The sequence below is a fragment of the Anser anser genome (assembly GCF_964211835.1).
Source record: "Anser anser genome assembly, chromosome: Z".
NCBI classification, from domain to species: Eukaryota; Metazoa; Chordata; class Aves; order Anseriformes; family Anatidae; genus Anser; species Anser anser.
This window is the reverse complement of record NC_139723.1, coordinates 46,815,990-46,835,184: the sequence shown is the minus strand read 5'-3', so window position 1 is coordinate 46,835,184 and position 19,195 is coordinate 46,815,990. Positions and strand designations below refer to the sequence as shown.

At 37.7% G+C, this 19,195-nt stretch overlaps 1 protein-coding gene and 1 long non-coding RNA gene across 2 annotated transcripts in view; one reads left to right on the top strand and one right to left on the bottom strand.

Moving 5' to 3' along the window:
• The window catches only part of LOC310889451 (guanine nucleotide-binding protein G(q) subunit alpha), a 132,089-nt gene that overhangs the window by 38,125 nt on the left and 74,769 nt on the right, over nucleotides 1–19,195 (bottom strand). The gene's annotated exons all lie outside the window — the stretch shown is intronic.
• Nucleotides 12–19,195, top strand: part of LOC310889452 — a 47,993-nt gene continuing 28,809 nt past the window's right edge. The window contains exon 1 of the long non-coding RNA XR_014576571.1: nucleotides 12–19,195. This exon is cut by the window's right edge and continues 16,380 nt beyond it. This is a non-coding gene — a long non-coding RNA (uncharacterized lncRNA).

Here is a 19,195-nt window from a genome sequence, read left to right as displayed (position 1 = left end):
CTAAGTAAAAGAAACAAAACAATAAAATTTACTTAATTTTCTCTACTTGCAGATAGCTCATATACAGTGAACATGATTAACAGGAATAATTTTCATGACTGCCCATCTCACCGATGTGTATACACAATTTGAAAAATCAAGTACCATGATGAAGGTTAGGAAGATGGAGAAAAGAGACTACTAGTATAAGGAATTCTAGAAGTGAGAAAGAACTGAGGAACCCTTCATTTTTTTATGGAAAGTACATACGTGTCAACATGAATTAGCAAATTATTTACCTTTCATGCTACTAGACACTGTCAAACAGAATACCTACCATCCATTCTACGAGCTGAATAACTCACAACAAGAAGATAAAAAAAGACAACAAAGTCCTGAAATATTCAAAGATGAATATTTTACTAAAATCTGTATTCATGTGAATGAACTTAGGGATGCTGCAGGAAGGACCATCACTGATTTATTCCAGATGACCTTAAGGTAAATGGTGAATGAATGAGAATAAATAAGAGTACTGAGTAAATTACAAATGAGTGATGATAAGGTGAGTTTGAACTAAGACAAACATTAACGAGTATAGCATTAGGACAGAAGGTGAATTAACAAGCATGGGCCTTTATTTCTGACTATGTTTACTCCAGTCCAGTATAATTAAATGAAATGGATGAGGTGAATAAAATTTATATTTAATTAAGCTAATTCTAAAGAAAGCTTTCATTTTTGATTTTTCAGGTATAGGGCACATAAAATATCTGCTTTTTAAATTATAACCACAGAATCACAGAATGGGCAGGGTTGGAATGGACCTCTGAAGATCATCTAGTCCAACCCACCCCTGCCAAGCAGGATCACCCAGAGCATACTGTGCAGGATGGCCTCCAGGTGGGTTTTCAATATCTCCAGAGAAGACGACTCCACGATCTCTCTGGGCAACCTGTCCCAGTGCTCTGTCAACCTCACAGTAAAGAAGTGCCCCCTCATATTCAGCTGGAGTCTCCTGTGCTTCAGTTTTTGCCTGTTGCCTCCCGACCTGTCACTGGAACAACTGAAAAGAGACCGGCTCCATCCTCTGGACACCCCCCCCCAGATATTTATACACATTGATGAGTCCCCTCAGTCTTTTCTTTTCCAGGCTAAACAGGCCCAGCTCTCTCAGCCTGTCCTTGTACAACAAGTGCTACAGTCCTCTGATCACCTTTGCAGCTCCCCTCTGGACTCGCTCCAGTAGCTCCATGTCCCTCTTTGTACTGGGGAGCCCAGAACTGGACACAATACCCCAGCTGTGGCCTCACCAGGTCTGAGCAGTGGGGGAGGATCACCTCCCTTGACCTGCTGGCAACACTCTTCCGAATGCAGCCCAGGATACCGCTGGCCTTCTTGGCCACAAGGGCACACTGCTGGCTCATGGTCAGCCTGCTGTCCAACAGGACCCCCAGTTTCCTCTCTTCAGAGCTGCTCTCCAGCAGGCCAGCCCCCAGCCTGTGCTGGTGCTTGGGGTTATTCCTCCCTAGGTGCAGGACCCTGCACTTGCCCTTGTTGACCTTCATGAGGTTCCTCTCGGCCGATCCCTCCAGCCTTCCCTCTGAATGGCAGCACGACCCTCTGGGGTATCAGCCACTCCTCCCAGCTTTGTGTTGTCAGCAGACTTGCTGGGGGTGCGTGCTGTTCCATCATCCAGATCATCAATTAATAAGTTGAGTAAGACTGGAGCCAGTACTGACCCCTGGGGGTCACTGCTAGCTTCAGGCCTCCAGCTAGACTGCACCACCAAGCACAACCCTCTGAGCTCTGCCAGTCGGCCAATTGTCAATCCACCTCACCGTCCACTCATCTAGCCCGCACTTCCTGAGCTTGCCTATGAGGATGTTAGGGGACACAGTGTCAAAAGCCTTGCTGAAGTCAAGGTAGACCACATCCACTGCTCTCCCCTCATCTACCCAGCTAGTCAACCCATCAAAGAAGAATAGCAGATTGGTCAAACATGATTTCCCCTTCGTGAATCCATGCTGACTACTCCTGATCACTTTCTTATCCGCCACATGTGTGGAGATGACCTCCAGGACGAGCTGCTCCATCACCTTTCCAGAGATGGAGGTGAGGCTGACTGGCCTGTAGTTGCCTGGGTCCTCCTTGCCCTTTTTGAAGACTGGCATGACACTGGCTTTCTTCCATTCCTCAAGCACCTCTCCTCCATAACCTTTCAAAGATAATGTAGAGTGGTCTAGCAATAACATCATCCAGCTCCCTCAGTACCCGCGCATGCATTCCATCAGGGCCCATGGATTTGTGGATGTCACGTTTGCTTAAGTGACCTCTGACACGATCCTCTTTGACCAAGGTAAAGTCCTTCTTTCTCCAGACTTAACCAGTTAACCAACTTGGCAGATTCAGACTCTGACAGGTGCGGAGAGAATAGAGAGATAAGGAGTTTGCCTTTCAGAGAGATTAATTTTAAAAAGTTATGAGTGTTGCCACAAATGTATCAAAACTTATTACTAAGAAAAGTGAGATTCTTAGAAAAGTTCTTGAGATTCAGTTTGTACTATACATTATGTTTTTACTTTAAAAAGTAATCTCTAAAATTGGAATTTGCCGATAGCAAATAAACCCTAATAAATACATCACCCTCCTAAATACCATCAAAATTTAGTTAAAGCCCATGGAGACAGAGAAGAACAATTTGTAATTTGTGCTGAAAGCATTATGTACACAATTCAGTGTATGAACATATGTATCTATGTAGATATAGATATACATACAAACGCACACAAACACAATGAGGACAAAAAATGATGAAAACTCAGTGAAACAAAAACCCAAAGAATTATACTCTCTTATCTAGTCTGCATTTCAGGCAAGGACGAAGGTATTCTGAAATAAGCTTTTTAGTTATTTTTAAATAAATTTATCCCGTGTTTGCACATGTGCAACCCCCATCCCCCTTTTTAAGCACTCCAGGAGAATTATGGTACTGCTCATTACTTAACAAAGTATTTTATATACAACTGTTGTTTACTCTAGATGAAATAATCTTCAAATTCAATGTGAAAAATTTGTGTCTTAGAGATATGTTTAACTTATGTTCTCTGTTACCAGAACCCAATCTTGAAAGTTCCACCAAAAAGTATTTTCTTCTGCATCATATCCACACATACCCAAAATACCTGGAAAAATCATGAAGGGTCCCTACATCCTCATGGCAATTAATAAGAAATGGTATTCTACTAAGCACAAACCAATGCTCTCATGAAATGGGTTGATTTTTTTTTTTGGAAACTACCTTGTATCTTATCAAGCTTAGTTATATATTGTTGCCTGTGTATGCTTCCAAAAGAACTTGCCACAAATATTTGCTCTCTGCTTGTGACAAACTAATAAAACAGTATATTCTGATACTGTTTGTGTTTTTTTTAGCACTTGAGCTCTGAAATTAGAGCCAAGTGCTCTCAAGGTGCTAACAGAGGTGAAAGACTGACCAACTGTTCAAAAGCTGCTCATAGGTTTTCATTGGAAATCTGTCAAAACTGAAATATTTCTCTAAAGGTTCTCTAAACATTCTCTGGAAGGTGCTCAAATGTTCAAGACTGGTAGCAGAGAAAATTGTGCAGGATAATTACTTTATTCTGGAGAGTTACCTATCTAGAATAGACAGTTACTACTACTACTACAGTTGTCCAAGATATTGCACTGTTTTATTTATCAGTTCTGTGATTTCTACCGTACAATTAATATGACTCTGCACTGCAGGTAAAACTTAACGAAATAAACTATGGTATATGCTGGTAAGTTATATCCATCAGAAAATTAATTCAGCTTTTTTAAAAGAATAAGTATTTCCCCAGTGAATACTACTTCTGATTCTCTGTGGTTTGCTTGGGTAGACTCATGAGAGCTGACTCACTCTACTGACTTACAGTTCTTCACTTCAGTGCTACTTCTCTTGAAGTAATGCCCCTTCACATAGATTTCAAGCCTTTATTAATCCTCAGTTATGTCTTCATGTTCCCAGAAGTACTATGTTTTCTTGTAGACAAGATTTTTCATTTCTTTGAGAGTCTTTGTCAGCCAGTATCTTTTGCTGGCTTCTAATTCCTGGTGGCAGAGACAGAGATCTAAATACATCTGTTGGCTTTATACTTCTCTTATTTGCTTTGATAAAAGTAAAAAGTAATTCTACTGAAACCTTGTGAGGTGAAGAAACATAAATTAAATGTAGAAGAACCACCAAGCATGCATGTATGGTGTCAAAACTGCTAATTCCTAGCTTTAGTTTCCTTCTAATAATATAAATAGCAAATTCCAAGCATTATTTTTGATGTTAGCACTCAAATTACTTGCAAGAAAAAAATAATCCAAGGACTCTACATAAACCCAATTTCTGTAAGTATAAACTCTATCTAGAACTTCTTAGTCTTCACTAATACTTTTGCTGTACCCTAAAATTAATGTTATTTTGAGGTGTGTGGGGAAGTCAAACTATTACCATTTTAAAAATGTGATTTCTTAGATTTCTCTTTTAGGACATCAATAATTACTATAAAGGCATTCAAAAACCAACAACAACAAAAATAAAATAAAATCCAAACAAAACTGAAGTATTCTGCAAGTATCAAATTCAAACTGGTAATTTAGATGTAATTACTAGTTCAGGTGATGTATCACCAACTAAATCTAGATGGTATAGCTACTTTTCAGTCCAATATACTATTGACAGCAGCAGTGATTTTCCGTGGCTGTCAAGCATAAGAATACTTGTAACAATTTTCACATTATTTCCCAGAGATCTTACTAACACTCATTCAATTATTTTTTGCAAATGACATCTATCCTAGATTAAAGAGTTTCTTCACTGATTTCTACAAGCATTTAATAAATGATCCCAGAAAAAAAGAAAACTGTTAGATTCTGAAAGGAGGAAATCTGAGCCAGAGAAAATACCAAAATAGCTATCTTTTCTTCTTCATCATCATTCCCCTCAGCAAACTATGGATAGTGTAAAAACTAATTGTGGGCTTGAACAACATTACACTTTTATGTTGGTCTGTCTGGTAATACTCTTTTGCACACAATCCGTTAAAAGTATGGAACTTCTGGGCTCCATTGCGTCAGTTTTCTACTTAATATCTTTTAATTCTTTGAAAGCTCTGATGCTTCTTAGGGACTAATTGGGCCAGCCAATGTTTGTGTTCCTGTGTTTACTCTATATGCACATCAACCATTAGGAGCCTTACAACCATGGCTGCAAATCAATGTTTTAGCAAGCTTGGTAAAAGTTTCAGATTTTTATATTCCTTTCGATTTAGTCACTGCATTTTTTCCAGAGTAGCTCTACAACCTACCAGAATGATTTATATGATAAAGGCCAGGCAGAAAAATGCAGTCTATTTCAAATGAAATTCCTCTGAGATACTAAATCCACAGGAGAAAGCAGTATGCTTGAGATGCAGCAGGGAAGGGAGTTTTTATATCAATGGTCTCTGTGGTCTAGCAGATTTTAAGATGCCCATTTAAAGAATAACCTTGCATGGGATAGTTATCTTGTATTTATAAATGTAAATGTTTTCTGTTTTGTAAAAGGATTTCCCAAACCAATAAGAAAAACCCTGTGTCTGTGATGCTTGGCTGTCAGTAACTAAAGGAAAAAGCACACTGATGTTAGGTCTGGATGCTGAAGTTTACAAAGACTGTACAATTGAGAGCAATGTCATGTGATCAGATCAAAGCAGTCCAGGAGCTGAGTGGAAGTCATTACAAAGCCACCATCATGATCATGGATTTGTCTCTCTCATTTAGCATGGACAAAAAAAAAAAAAAACTAACAAAAAAACCAAACATTCCTTGATAATGCAGCATAAAAACTATTACTCATTCCAGTTCAACAAGAGCCAAGAGCCATTTATGGGTTCAGATCCTGCTGAGTTACAATTTACAAGTGTGGTTCATACAAATGTCTTCACTTACAGGGCTGTACAGCAAGACACACTGCTTTAGAGACTTTCCTGTAAACCTGTGGATATTTCAAGCAGGTGTAACATTTAAGGAGAGCAATACTAGTCTATTCACCGTCTTGAAAAGCAAACAGCCCCAATAAGCCCTCGTCTCCCAACATACTCCTTAACATGCCAGAAAACAGAAATCTCTGACTGATAATCTCTCCCAGGTAGCAAAGTGTTTTCACACAGCAGTCCAATAACAACAGTTTGAAAAAGGACTGTAAAGAGGACATTGCTTCCTTTGACCAACTCTGGACCACAGAATGGACTAGCCTAAACGGGGAAGCGTTTGCATGGTGTGCTACACTGAAGAACTGTATATGTATTAATAAAGTGTGCTATGAAATTCTGGAAAAGGCTTAGTACAATCCTAATCGATCTTCAGTTACTGAAGAAGGTTAATAGGGGATCAAACCACCTAAATGAGAATTTGTGTCCTTTCCTGTTTCACATCATGATCTTTGGAAAGAAAAAAATAGCATAAGCTCTCTGAAAAAGAATTCCACAGACACTAAGAAGAATCTGAAAAATCGAGTGGATAAATAAAATTTTTGCTTCTTACTGGTCATTGTCTGTAAAATGCTTAGGATAATGGATCCTAACTCATGAGCAGTAAAATAAAAAAAGGATTTAAAATATTTTATGAATGGAAAATGAATTCATTTAGAAAATTCAGTTAAAAAATGAATCCTTCAAAATACATCATTAAACTCTAGTTGCAGTATTTTCATGGATCAAAACACCGGAATAATGAAAGAAAGATGTGTACATGTATGAGATTATTTATTTATTTATTTATTTATTTTTACTAAGGCTCAGAGAAGCCTTGGGAATTAGCTGAATAAATCAGAACTTTATTTGTACACTTCAGTCAGAGCCCTGAATTTTCTTGATTTCTTGTTTACTTTTAAGATGTATCAGAGATGGAAGACAAGCATGATGCTGCTGCTATAAGGCTGCAACTAGAACATTCGAGTAAGCTTTTATCTACAATTATATCACAGTTTCTATATATATAATAGAAAAGGCTTCTGAAACTTACATTTTAGAAGCTAGATCATCCCTATAGCGCTTGAAAAAATGTTTTAATTACAGAACAAGAGAAGCACCATGAAATAACTTACTGTCATCCTAGCAGAGTCTCATGCAAGGGTCAGAGAGACATTCACACACCATGTGAGTCATGTCAAAGGAGAAGACACGGAAGCTTAGGTGTACAGCTTAAATGCCAAATCAAGATCTAGATAAATGTACTTTGCCACAGTCATCCTACTAGCCTCACCTACAGATTCCAATCCTCTTTTTATAGACAAAAGCTTTTGTCAGCAAGAAAACAAGGTTCTTCTGATGTCAGCATGCAGAGGAATAGTTACCTTACTCTCTGATAACTAAATCACTCCATGCGAGTAACTCTTAGAAATTTAGCTGAATTAAAAAATGAAGAATGTAAAAATAGTTTGCCTTTATGAAAAGTGAGATGTTCTCCTATGTGACAGAACATAATCTTTGTTTAAGGAAAGGAAATCTACAGAATGATGCCATTACAGCAGCACAGTGCGGATACTCTTTAGAAGTAAGCAGGTCTAAAGAGCCCAGAACTAACATTGACTACTTCTGCCAATGCAAATCATGCTACACAGGGCAACAAAAGGGTGTGTAATCATTTTTCCACTTACTGTCCAACATCCATACTCCATATATAAATGTCTGGTTACCTGTTAAGGTGTTGCCTAACACATAAAAGCAACATAAAAATACCAGTAAGAACAATACTGTTGCTTTGATTGAACATCAAATTCCATGTAAAGGCTTGAAAGAATGCTTTTATCACTCTTCACTCCTTTCCTCCCCAAACCACCTACCTATAACACTTCAAGTAACTGAAACAACTTCTGGCAATCAACCTCTGGAGAACAAAACATGTTTCCAAGACAAAGGAGAAAACAGAAAAATGGGAAGAAAAAGTAGGAATGAGGCCATTTCCCATCCACTGAAAGGACAAAGAGGTAGAAGAAATAAAATGAATCATTCTGCCAGTTGTCTTGGGTAACTTCAACTGTTAAAATCCTTTGCTATCTCTTCCTCTCAAAAGAAGGCTAGGTTTTGAACATTCATCCCAATCTTGTTATTTTTTGCAAATCTACACAAAGTATCTTAAAGAAAAACTCTGGTAAAATGACAGAGATGAAAGACAGAAACTGAACGTTTAACTTCAGGTCTTAGTTATCCATCCTCCGATTATCTTTTGCACTTGACCTACCTGCTTCATTTTGTAGATTTAAAATAAAATATGCTCTATATAGAATTGGATCTGTATAACAAAAATGATAAGAGTCTTTTACCCTCTCTTTAAAAAGTTTAATATTCCTAACTTTTCAGGCAGGTCATCAAGATTTCTTAAGTATTATTTTTAGGAGGTCAGATCATTTTGAGCATTATAACTTTGTTAATGACAACACATGCTGTTATATGCTCTTCAAATATTGGCAGAGCTAGGAAAGCAGAGCTGGAAGATGACACCAATGCTCAACAAAATACCGTGTTATGAATACCTCTTTCAAAAAAAGATCATACTTGATGTTATTCTGAGTGGTATGTTACGTTTACAATGGATTATAAATTAGGTATTTCCACATCTCCTGCTTTTAATAAATATAGTACAACAGCTGAAATTTCTAGACAACGGTTCCAAAACTGCGCAGCTAGTGATTGCTTTTCTGACATGTGAATCAAAAATCCATCACTTTTCCTGTGAAGATTACAGAAACAGAAAATGCTTTACGCTCTGTACATAACCTTTAGTGTGTCTCTTTCAAAGACCTCTTTATGGATCAGCCAACTGCTATATCCTTTCCAACTGCTCTAGCAATTCACCTTCAACTGATTATTTTTGTCATGCTGGGAAGACAGATATTCTGCTCCAAAATTGCTCAAGATAATCTCCCTATTTAAATATCCTACTCTATTACCTTCACTTCTGCTAAAATTGGTGGGTTTGTTTTGGTTTTTTATTTGTTTTTTAAATTACATGCAATCATATTCTAATTGCGGATAACAGCTTTCACTTCTTTAATTATGGAATTAGTTATAGTCCACTTATATACATTTAACTGCTTGATCAATAATTTATTCCACGAATTCAGCAAATTCGTTTTCCATGGTTTGTCTAATTTTACTTCAAACAAAATAGAGCAACAAGTAAAATACAGGCCACATAAGTAAAGAGATCCAGAGCACAGGAGTGCAAAATTATGTTAACTTCTTTTAAAAATGAAGTAGTCCCTGAACATCATGTTTTGACTTGTTTTCCAAACGTTATTTTTGCTACCAAATTTCAAAGACTTTAGGCAGGTATCAAAATTCTGAAATTCAACTCCTTTTTGAAATAAATTTGTAAGATTCTGAAGGAAGTAATGGCAGGTATTGGTGAAGAAACCCCCATTGAAGTTCATAAACAGCTGAAAATGAATTCTCCTTGGGTTCTGACATTGCTAATCTGAACATAAAACTAAAGACTTCTTCTCTTGGACACTGTTACCAGCAACTATTTATATCCTCACGAAGTCCTCATAATTAACAACTTGCAAGCCCAAGCCGGTAAAATATTTTTCTAGTAGTAAAACCTATTTCCAAAGTTAACTCAGTTCTACAATGACAGAAACTAACTGAAAAACATTTCAGATATAAATCAGGCTAAGTAAGAATTTCTAACAAAATCTCTTCTCTCAACAGTAGTTGTAGTTAACACAAATTATCCAAATTACTGCTGTCTGTATAAATATAGTACTATCAACAATTGTTTTCAAAAACATATCCAAGAATGCACATACAGTTATGTTTTCAGAAAAAAAATCCATATCCTAGAATTTTCTTTTTCTTTCTGAGGGCCACTTTTAATATTGTGGTGTACAGTTGTACAAATTGTACAAATAATTACAATAAAAACACATAAGCAAATATACCATTGTTTCTTGAAATGCTACACAACAAAAATAAAACTGATGGACTGCTTCTTAGTGTTCTTCCAGTTGACACTCCAAGTTAAATGTCACAGAAACTGCTATATCAAGCTTACCTAAGTAAGGTGTACAGAGGCAGAAGGGGGGTATACCTGAAGCCAGAAAACTCAAAGAACACTTTCTATATATTTAGCTGATACAAACTGGGAAGACTTAGAACTGCTTTTAACAACACTGAACAGAGAACAACGTCAACCTCAGACTCAGGGATGCATTTTCTCAGGAAAAAGTATTCAAAGTATTTAAATATGGTAATAAACTAAAACTGCTCTGTCACAATCCCTCCCGAGGGACATCTTCCAAATGTGTTGCCCACAGAAAAAAATTAATGGATCTGAAAACCAGAAGGGTTAATTAATTAATTCTACAGCCAGTCTCTCTACAATGACTTCACAAGAATCCAGGATAAATCACTGAAATTTTTAACTAATCCTTCTCCTACTCTGCAAGTATCACTGATTTTAAGAGTTTTATAGCAGTCTTCATGCCCTAGTACCTGTTTTTTTGAAGAATGGTGTTTAATAACAGTATCGCAAATAACAACAAACTTTTCTGCAGTAATGTTTTTCTATGTGGTATGATAGGATCTATGGAATAGTATGTTACACAAACACGGGCATGCTGAAATTTCCATTCAATTTTAAGCAAAATAACTGGCTGTATTTCACAGTCCTGCAGGAATCCACTACCTCAAGTCAACCAATGCAATACAACAGTAAGTGTATAGAAAGATAAAAAAAAAAAGGACAATTGGTTATGTAACTCCTCCTGAGCCTCACTCCTGCACAAAGCCTGAATGAACCTTGCACAACAGATGTTTTTAATGATCAGAGGAATAAACGCTTTGCTTGGCTTCGTGGATTAAAATAGCTAGAACTGAAATGACTCTGTGGCTCTTTATATAGTAGAGGCTATGGTCATTTGATTTGGGCAATTCAGAAATTCAGCAATACCATTCAATTGCCTACATGAAAGAACTGCATTAAGTTTCACTGTTTTTGATACCTAGAGAGGAACCTAGAGGTGAACACAGGACAGGCACAGGGAAATTAAGAGCAGGTTCATTTTAAAAGAATCGTGTCTTCCTGTTTCAATTCAGAAAAGTATTTACATGAAAAATAATTTTGCACAGAATTTTATTGTATTAATTTTCAGTTTCACATTTACAATTTGTATTTTAAAAAAAAAAAGTACTGCAAAGAAAAGCAGCTCACCTCTCTTATTTTTAAGTCATACTTTCTTTTATTTTTCATGGAAGAGAGTGCCCTCTGCTGACTAATACATAATACAGAAAGCAATCATTTCAAACTAGTATTTCTAGAAACATCAGAGGACTAGGAGGGTTCCTTTCAAAATAATGAAGTAGGAATTTTCCTCTGCAAAAACTGCAACAAACTTAAATGGTTGCATTTGTGTGTTCTCCAACCACGAAGATTGTCTTTCTAAACAATTACCTCATTTCTTGGGGATAAAACTTTGAAAAATGACTTTCAGAGTTAACATAGGCATGATAAGCTACATGATACAGTATCACCTACTTCTTTTGGGTGCTTTCATTAATCTCTTTGTGTAGTGAAGTGAACTGGCAGAACTGCAGAAAGGGGCAACATTTAACCTCTGATAAAAAGCTGTTCTTTTGAACAGGGTCACAAAAGAATTAATTTTGCCCCAAGTTGTTAAAGATAGCAATCCAACATTATTTTCTCCAGAGAAACCACAGACACATTATACCATGGTGATGAGTAACTATTTGAAACATGCCTTGGGGGAGAATAAAAATAAAAAAGGTTTTGTGCCATGTGTGACCTAAAAAAGTGATAGCTTCTTTATAAATTAAGTATAATCTTCTCATTCCTAGAAACATACAGTATTTCTGCTGGCTCAAATCAGATGCCAAGAGGAGCTTATTTAAAGAAGGACAGCAAAGAACTGCTGACTACTCTTGCAAGGCTTCAGGCAAAATACCAGTCTCTTAAAACATGGTGTCAACTTCCACCGTTAGGAAGAAAACCCATTAATACACAACACTCCTACTTTTAAATCACAGTTTCACACAAATAAGAGCTTGAAAAGCTTCTTTCTTTGTTGCCTGGTGTGTACAAAATTGATTCATACTCTGACTTAACCTAATAAATATGAATCTTAAAATGATTAATTCTGCTAACTAACTAATCACTATTTACAGGGAAAGGTCACACTGGGCTTTTAAACAGTCATTTGGGGAGGCCTATTTATCTGTCAAAGCATAAATGGATTATCCTCCCAAGATGTTAGCCAAAACAGGACATGGTCCTTACAAAAGTATCACTATTCATTGAACGATGGGAAACATTTTTTGGGGGGGGTGTGTTTTTTGTTTGTACTTTGTTTTTAATAATCTAAATGTCTTATAAAAGCCCTTGTTTTCAGTAAGAAGGAAAGCAAAACTGATTTTTAAATTAATTTTCATTAAATTGTACGTGAAAGCTTTTGTTGACTGAGTAAGAAGGGTAGAAAAGCAACAACACTGTCTACTGAGGAAAATTGTGTATTCCTATTATTAGTACAGCAAGGTTTCTGTACTCAATCACCTAATCCCACTGTGCTATGGAGATTCTCCAGGACACAGCAAGAGGATGAATATCCAGGGACAAAGTCAACAGCTGCATACTGACGTATCACATCAAATCTGCTGGAGACAAAGGTTTCCATGTAGTGACAAATGCTCCATACCTACCCCCTTTGTAATTCTTTCAGAAATGTCCAAAGCAGTTTCCCAAGAAATATTCAAAACAAATTTATTAACTTAATTTGGGGAAGCTATCAGAGTAGCAAAGACAGGCTGTTTACACTACATTCTGCTACCCAGAAAAAAAGCATATTCATAGTCCTTTATCTACCCTGTTCACACATACTATCAGAGACAGACAACTACTTAAGAAATCAGCATGCAGCTAGTCCACATAATCACTTTCAACTAGGATTACACTATTAATGCAAATGCTGATATTAAGACTCAACTAGACAGTTAACAGAAACAGTCTGCAATTAGTTTGTAAAACTGAAAGTAATGTTAATTCACCTTAAGAAATAAGAAAGAATTATGATGAAAAATCAGCAAAGCACTGTTACTCTGACTCAATACCAACTGAAATTATCATCATAATTTCTATTTTTCTCACTGGACTTTAAATTCCCTCTCAGTACAAAAATGACCATAATTCCTTTTTCAGGCCAGGGTAGGTAAGTATTTTAAGTCAAGACTTCCGGCCCAAGACGAACCACAAATTCTGCTAAAAGCGAGTAATATTTAGCTTCATTGGATCATTGTAGTATTTTCATTTCATGAAATCAAACTACCCACAGAATGAACATCATACCAGGAACATTTCTGCATGTTTGTAGGTAGGACAAAATTTATCAAATTTAAGAGAGCACAGCTGGAGGAGAGAAATTAGTCAGAAGCAGCTTTATGCTGGTTTTGCACCCACCCGATACTTTTTTTTTTTTTCTTTTTAAGTGTTGATTTCTATACGATCTGCAAAAGCACAGCAGCCCCACAGTCCCTCTAATGCACAATGGCCACTCTAATGACTGGGTGTCCTGTGCTACGGTCAGCACCTGTCAGTCCCTCCATTCAGATATGCTACCACTGCTCTCCTTAAATCTACCTCTGGAGTCTAACAAACAGACCAGGAATCACAGAATCACAGAGAACCCTGAGCTGGAAGGGACCCACAAGGATCATCAAGTCCAACTCCTGGCTCCACACCAGACTGTCCAAAAATCAGACCCTACGTCTGAGGGCATTGTCCAAAGGCTTCTTGAACTCCGGCAGGCTCAGTGCTATGACCACTGCCCTGGGGAGCCTGTCCCAGTGCCTGACAGCCCTCTGGGTGCAGAACCTTTCCCTAACCCCCAGCCTGACCCTCCCCTGTGTCCCAGCTCCATGCCGTCCCCTCGGGTCCTGTCGCTGTCCCCAGAGAGCAGAGCTCAGCGCCTGCCCCTCCGCTCCCCTCGTGAGGGAGCTGCAGGCCGCCATGAGGCCTCCCCTCAGCCTGCTCTGCTCTGGGCTGAGCAAACCAAGGGACCTCAGCTGCACCTCATATGTCTTCCCCTCTAGACCCTTCACCATCTTTGTAGCCCTTCTTTTGGTTCCCTCTAATAGTTTTATGTCCTTCTCATACTGTGGCACCCAAAACTGCACACAGCACTCGTGGTGAGGCCACACCAGCACAGAGCAGAGCAGGACAGTCCCTTCCCTCAACCAGCTGGCAGTGCTGTGCCTGACACACCCCAGGGTATGGCTGGCCCTTTTAGCTGGCTTGCCATCAGCCAGAACCCCTAGATCCCTTTCTGCAGGGCTGCTCTGCAGCCTCTCATCCCCCAGTCTGTACATACAGCCATGGTTCCCCCATCCCAGGTGCAGAATCCAGCACTTGCTGTTGTTAAATTTCATACAGTTCGTGCTTGCCCAGCCCTCTGGTCTGTCAAGATCTCTCTCTGCAAGGCCTTTCTACTCTCAAGGGAGTCCACAGCTCCTCCTAATTTAGCATCATCTTCAAACTTATGAAGCGTGCATTCAACTCCTGTTTCCAGGTCACTTATGAGAACACTGAAGAGAGCTGGCCCTCGAATGGAACCCTGAGGGACCCCCCTAGGGACTGGTCACCAGCCTGATGTAACCTCATTTACAAGCCTTTGAGCCCAATCTGTCAGCCAATCATCTTTCCACCATGTTACATACTTGTCAAGCTGTATGTCCAGAAGGTGAGAGACAGTACGAAAATTTTGCTGAAATACAAAAAGATTACAGCTACTGGCTTCCCTTGGTCAACCAGGAGGGACTAACAAGTCACCTTTCTTTAGCCAGCATGAGCACAAGTCCTAATTGTAATGTTATTAGCAGGTGGCAAATTTTTAAAAGGATGAAAAGTTGGAGAAGTAGAATACCTGATAAGGACATGGTTCTGCCACCATACTTTTATGTTGGTGCACTTTCCTTCACTATAATTTTGATGCTGTAACATATATATTTTTAAATGACTGATTTAAATTACAGACTTAGTTAAAAAACAGACACTGAACAGATAGATGGGACCCTTAAAGATGCATGCTAACTCAGCAGTTATGGGATGTAGCACGGGATGCCCCTTATAATAAAATCTGAATTTTATGATTAAAATAGAATCATATGTTGATTCAGACATCAACATAATAATGGAGCACTTTCTTCTTTATACAAGTACTCTCAGTTACTATCTCTGTCAAGCTGTCAAAACTGTTCTAACCAAAATCCACTGGCAGTGGATTTACAGCAGTTGACTAATTCACTGCATTGCTGTCACACTGGTGAAGTACATTTGAGTGCATAATAAAGGAATAAAAATCATTTAATAGAAAGCTGAGCAATTCACAGCAACCTTAGTTCAAAGAAAACACTAAATTTTCTCTTACTTGTGGCATGGGAATAAGGAACCTCAGAACACAGGTTTTCCAAAAGACTTCAGTGCTGCTTCCCTTTCATCTTCTTCTTTTATATAATTTCCCTTTATAGAACTACCTGTTGTAACTGTTAATCTGCTGCATACTTCACTGTTATAAATTTTAGAATATGACTTTAACTAAAAAGATCTTATTTACAAAATAGGAAATCAAATTCCACTAAGAGATCTTTCCATAAAGTAATCGGTCCTTTCTTCCTGTGATCACTAATTCCAAATAGTCTTCTGCATCCTTTTTCAAAATTCCGCTTTTCACAATACAGAACAATCTTCCTTAGTTGGGGGCTCTGTGTTGGAGAAAGCTACCAGTACATTCAGAGGTCCCTGTAACTCATGACCAGTGAAGTATTTATCTGAATGCAAGTTTGGATTATCAATCACATTTATCTTTCAGAAACTGCTAAGCATAGAGTAGTGAAAACACTCCATCCTAAATTGAAACAAGTAAAATACAAGTCTGAGATCAGAAAATCTGTTGCTCTTTTAGGTCACCCTCTTTTCAACTTAAGCAGAAAAAAGCCAGAAACGGTTGCAGTGTTTGCTCCTGAGAGTCAGCACATGACTCAAGTATAACAAAGGAAAAAAAAATTAAGAACAAAACTGTCTGGATCAGAACAGAAAGGTCTGCCTATGCGCACTTCTGTGGCTGCTGCCCTGCAGAAGCTGTCTCAGCCTCCTGCACTACAGTGTCACAGATACTGCATAGCATTGTGAGACTGACATACACAGTTTCAACTCTGACATGCAGGCTATGCGTGTGCCATTCAGAAAACCTATTAGTATGGTAAAAAGTTAACTAAGTTTGTCAAAATGTGAGCTTTTGAGGAGGAAACAGAAGTACAATTAGAAATCATATTTTGATTCCATAAACACAAAAGATTTGACAAGCCTCTTCATCAAATTAAGGCAAGCATGTATTTGTGGTTTGGCTCTCAGTGCTATCAGATGTCACTCTTGCATGTAACTTATTATTTTAATGAGAATCCATGAATTCTGTCCGTATATCTTGATACACCATACCTCCCAGCAACTCCACTGCTGTAATTTTAAGCAAAACCTGTGATCTGGAAAAAAAATAATAAAAATCAAAGTGTTTGATCATTACCAACCTCAAAACCTACCCAACCTTCTTCATCTCTATGACTGATGGGCTCGGCTCAATGACAATGTCTTGGGTCTGACACTAGTACTTCTATGCCAAGAAAGAAATAACAAAAGAAAGGAGAGGGAATAAACAATGAAAAGAATTCTCTAACCTTTAAAGTGTATAACAACCTCATTTTCTCTCTACTGCAATCTAAATTAGAATAGCTCCCACAATCTGTACTGAATGAGCACTTCAAGTTACTATTCCCATGTGAGCCAGATAAATTACATAAATCCTGTAAGGGTCTTACAAAGATCTGAAAGTTGTGTTCTTCTCCTTGCTATCTTGTGTTCTCTTGTTATCAAACCAAACTGGAAACCTAACTACCATACATATTGGTTGAATGATGATAACTGGTTCAAATGGCTGTGTTACCAAATTACAAGTCTGATAACTGAAAAACACCTAGCAATCTTTCTCTGAGGATTACTGTGCATTCAATGTCCTTATTTACATCAGACCTGCTTTTATTAATACAAAGTGCAGCAACTCAGTCTGTTTTCCTCTTGCTTATGCCACATAAAATGTGATGGCAATGAGAAGGAAGAGATGGGAAACAAAATGACATCTTTAAAAATAATATTGCTTGGGCACTGCTGTCTCCTACTGTCCTAGGAGAGTAATTATAAAAGGAAAGCTACATTTCTTGAAGCCAAAGAAAGTATTAAAAACATTCCCAAGGCAGTATTTTAGAAGCATATTTGAGATAATACTGCTATACTGGTCTCCCTGCTTTTATCCAGAGACTCAAAGGGTGAAATAAATTTAACAAAAATAACCAAGAAACACAGCTTTAACAATATGGCTAAATTTTTATTTTTCATGATAAAGGCACTACTATATTGACTGTTTTCATGTACAATCCTCTCAAAACCTCATTACAGGTAAGGCCACTTCCAGTGCTAAATGTTCAAGTGATATACTAACAGTATCAACACAGAAACTTGACTGCTAAGCTCCTAAGGGTTCATAACTCCTCCAAAAACTGAAGACAGATTGTATAAGTAGTCCTTTTCTCTTCATCAAGAGGCCTTGCCCAGATTAATGCAGGTCTTTCCTTCTAACATGAGTAAATAGAGATGTCAGAACAAGCAACAGGCAGAACAAATACTCTGGAAGAAAGCACATTAACAAGCAGAACAAGAATTCAAGGAGAAAGCAAATTACTCATCCAAGTGTCATAGTGGCAGCTTGCCATGAACTTGTAGGCCCTACCAAAATGGCATCAAACAAAGCAGAAGACAGCTGCCCCTCATAACCTGCGTATCAGTGGAAGAGATGCTTAATGGTTTCTCCAGGAAATGAAGATGTGCCTACACACTCTACACTTTCAAATTAAATTGTGAATTGCTTTTGCAGAATACTGGGTATTGAATTTGACTGTGGACTATATTTGGGAATTTCTGAAGTATGTTGTCTGAGTCAGGCTGCAAACGAAAAGCTGAAATTGAAGAACCTAGTAAGGTTTATAACTGCAGGAAAGAAACCAGGAAGCAGGCTGACATATGAAAAACTAATTTACTAATGAGAAGAAATCTTCATTTTTCCCATTCCTGCTTTTACTTCTTTAAAGTGTCATTCTAAGCAGTTTTCCTGTACACTGGGGAAAAGGAAGGCTGAAACCTACACTAATATAAAAGCAGTATCACCGTTCTAGTTCCCATCTTAACACTTAACTTTGACACGCATTCTGCACACATTAAACCTTTACTTTTTACATTTTACAAACAGGTTTACTTAGAAGTAAACAGAAAATACAAAGCTGCTTGCCAAGCAGATTATAGACATTTCATTCAGCTGATCCTCAAGACATAAGCATAATCAATTTGGTTACACGATCACATGCTGAAGTCATACACAGAAATATGACTAAGTGAGAAACAAACAACTCTGTATGAGTTAAAAGTCATTTCAGAAACTTTTAAAATAAAATTACTAGATGAATATATTTTACTAAAAGGTAATTCAAATCTACATAAATTCTAACAAGTCACTATGTATTAGGTATACTACAGAAAACAAGTTTTCACCCTCTGTGTTCAAACTACAATATTGCCAACTGTCCTACAAATTTAAAACAGATTGATCTCTTTCTGTTCATACAAATCTTTTTGTTTTCAGAAGTCATACATCATGGAAATCACTTGCTGTAGACATCATTTATCTGAATGAGGCTTGCTAGGTTTTTTGGTACAATCTGTATCATCAGCAGAGTCAATACTGTAGCAGTGACCCTGGACAAGAAAACAAGACTTCAAGAAGTTCCAAAAATTGAGGAACAAGATGGACACAAGGAGAAGCAGAGAGCAAGATTTAACATTGAGAATAAATGCCAGGTAGAGCATGCGTGTTTCACTGCTTTAAAAGGGTTTACCTGGAAATATTTCAAAACTTTTAGTGCAAATGAAAATGTGGAGCTATACTAGAAAAGAGAAAATACTGATAATGATGTAGAAGAGAACCTAAGATAATTATGAACTACAACATGTCTCAAAATATGCACCAACTACCTTCAAAAGGCCAACAGGAGCAGAAAAAGCAGCTCCAGGGACT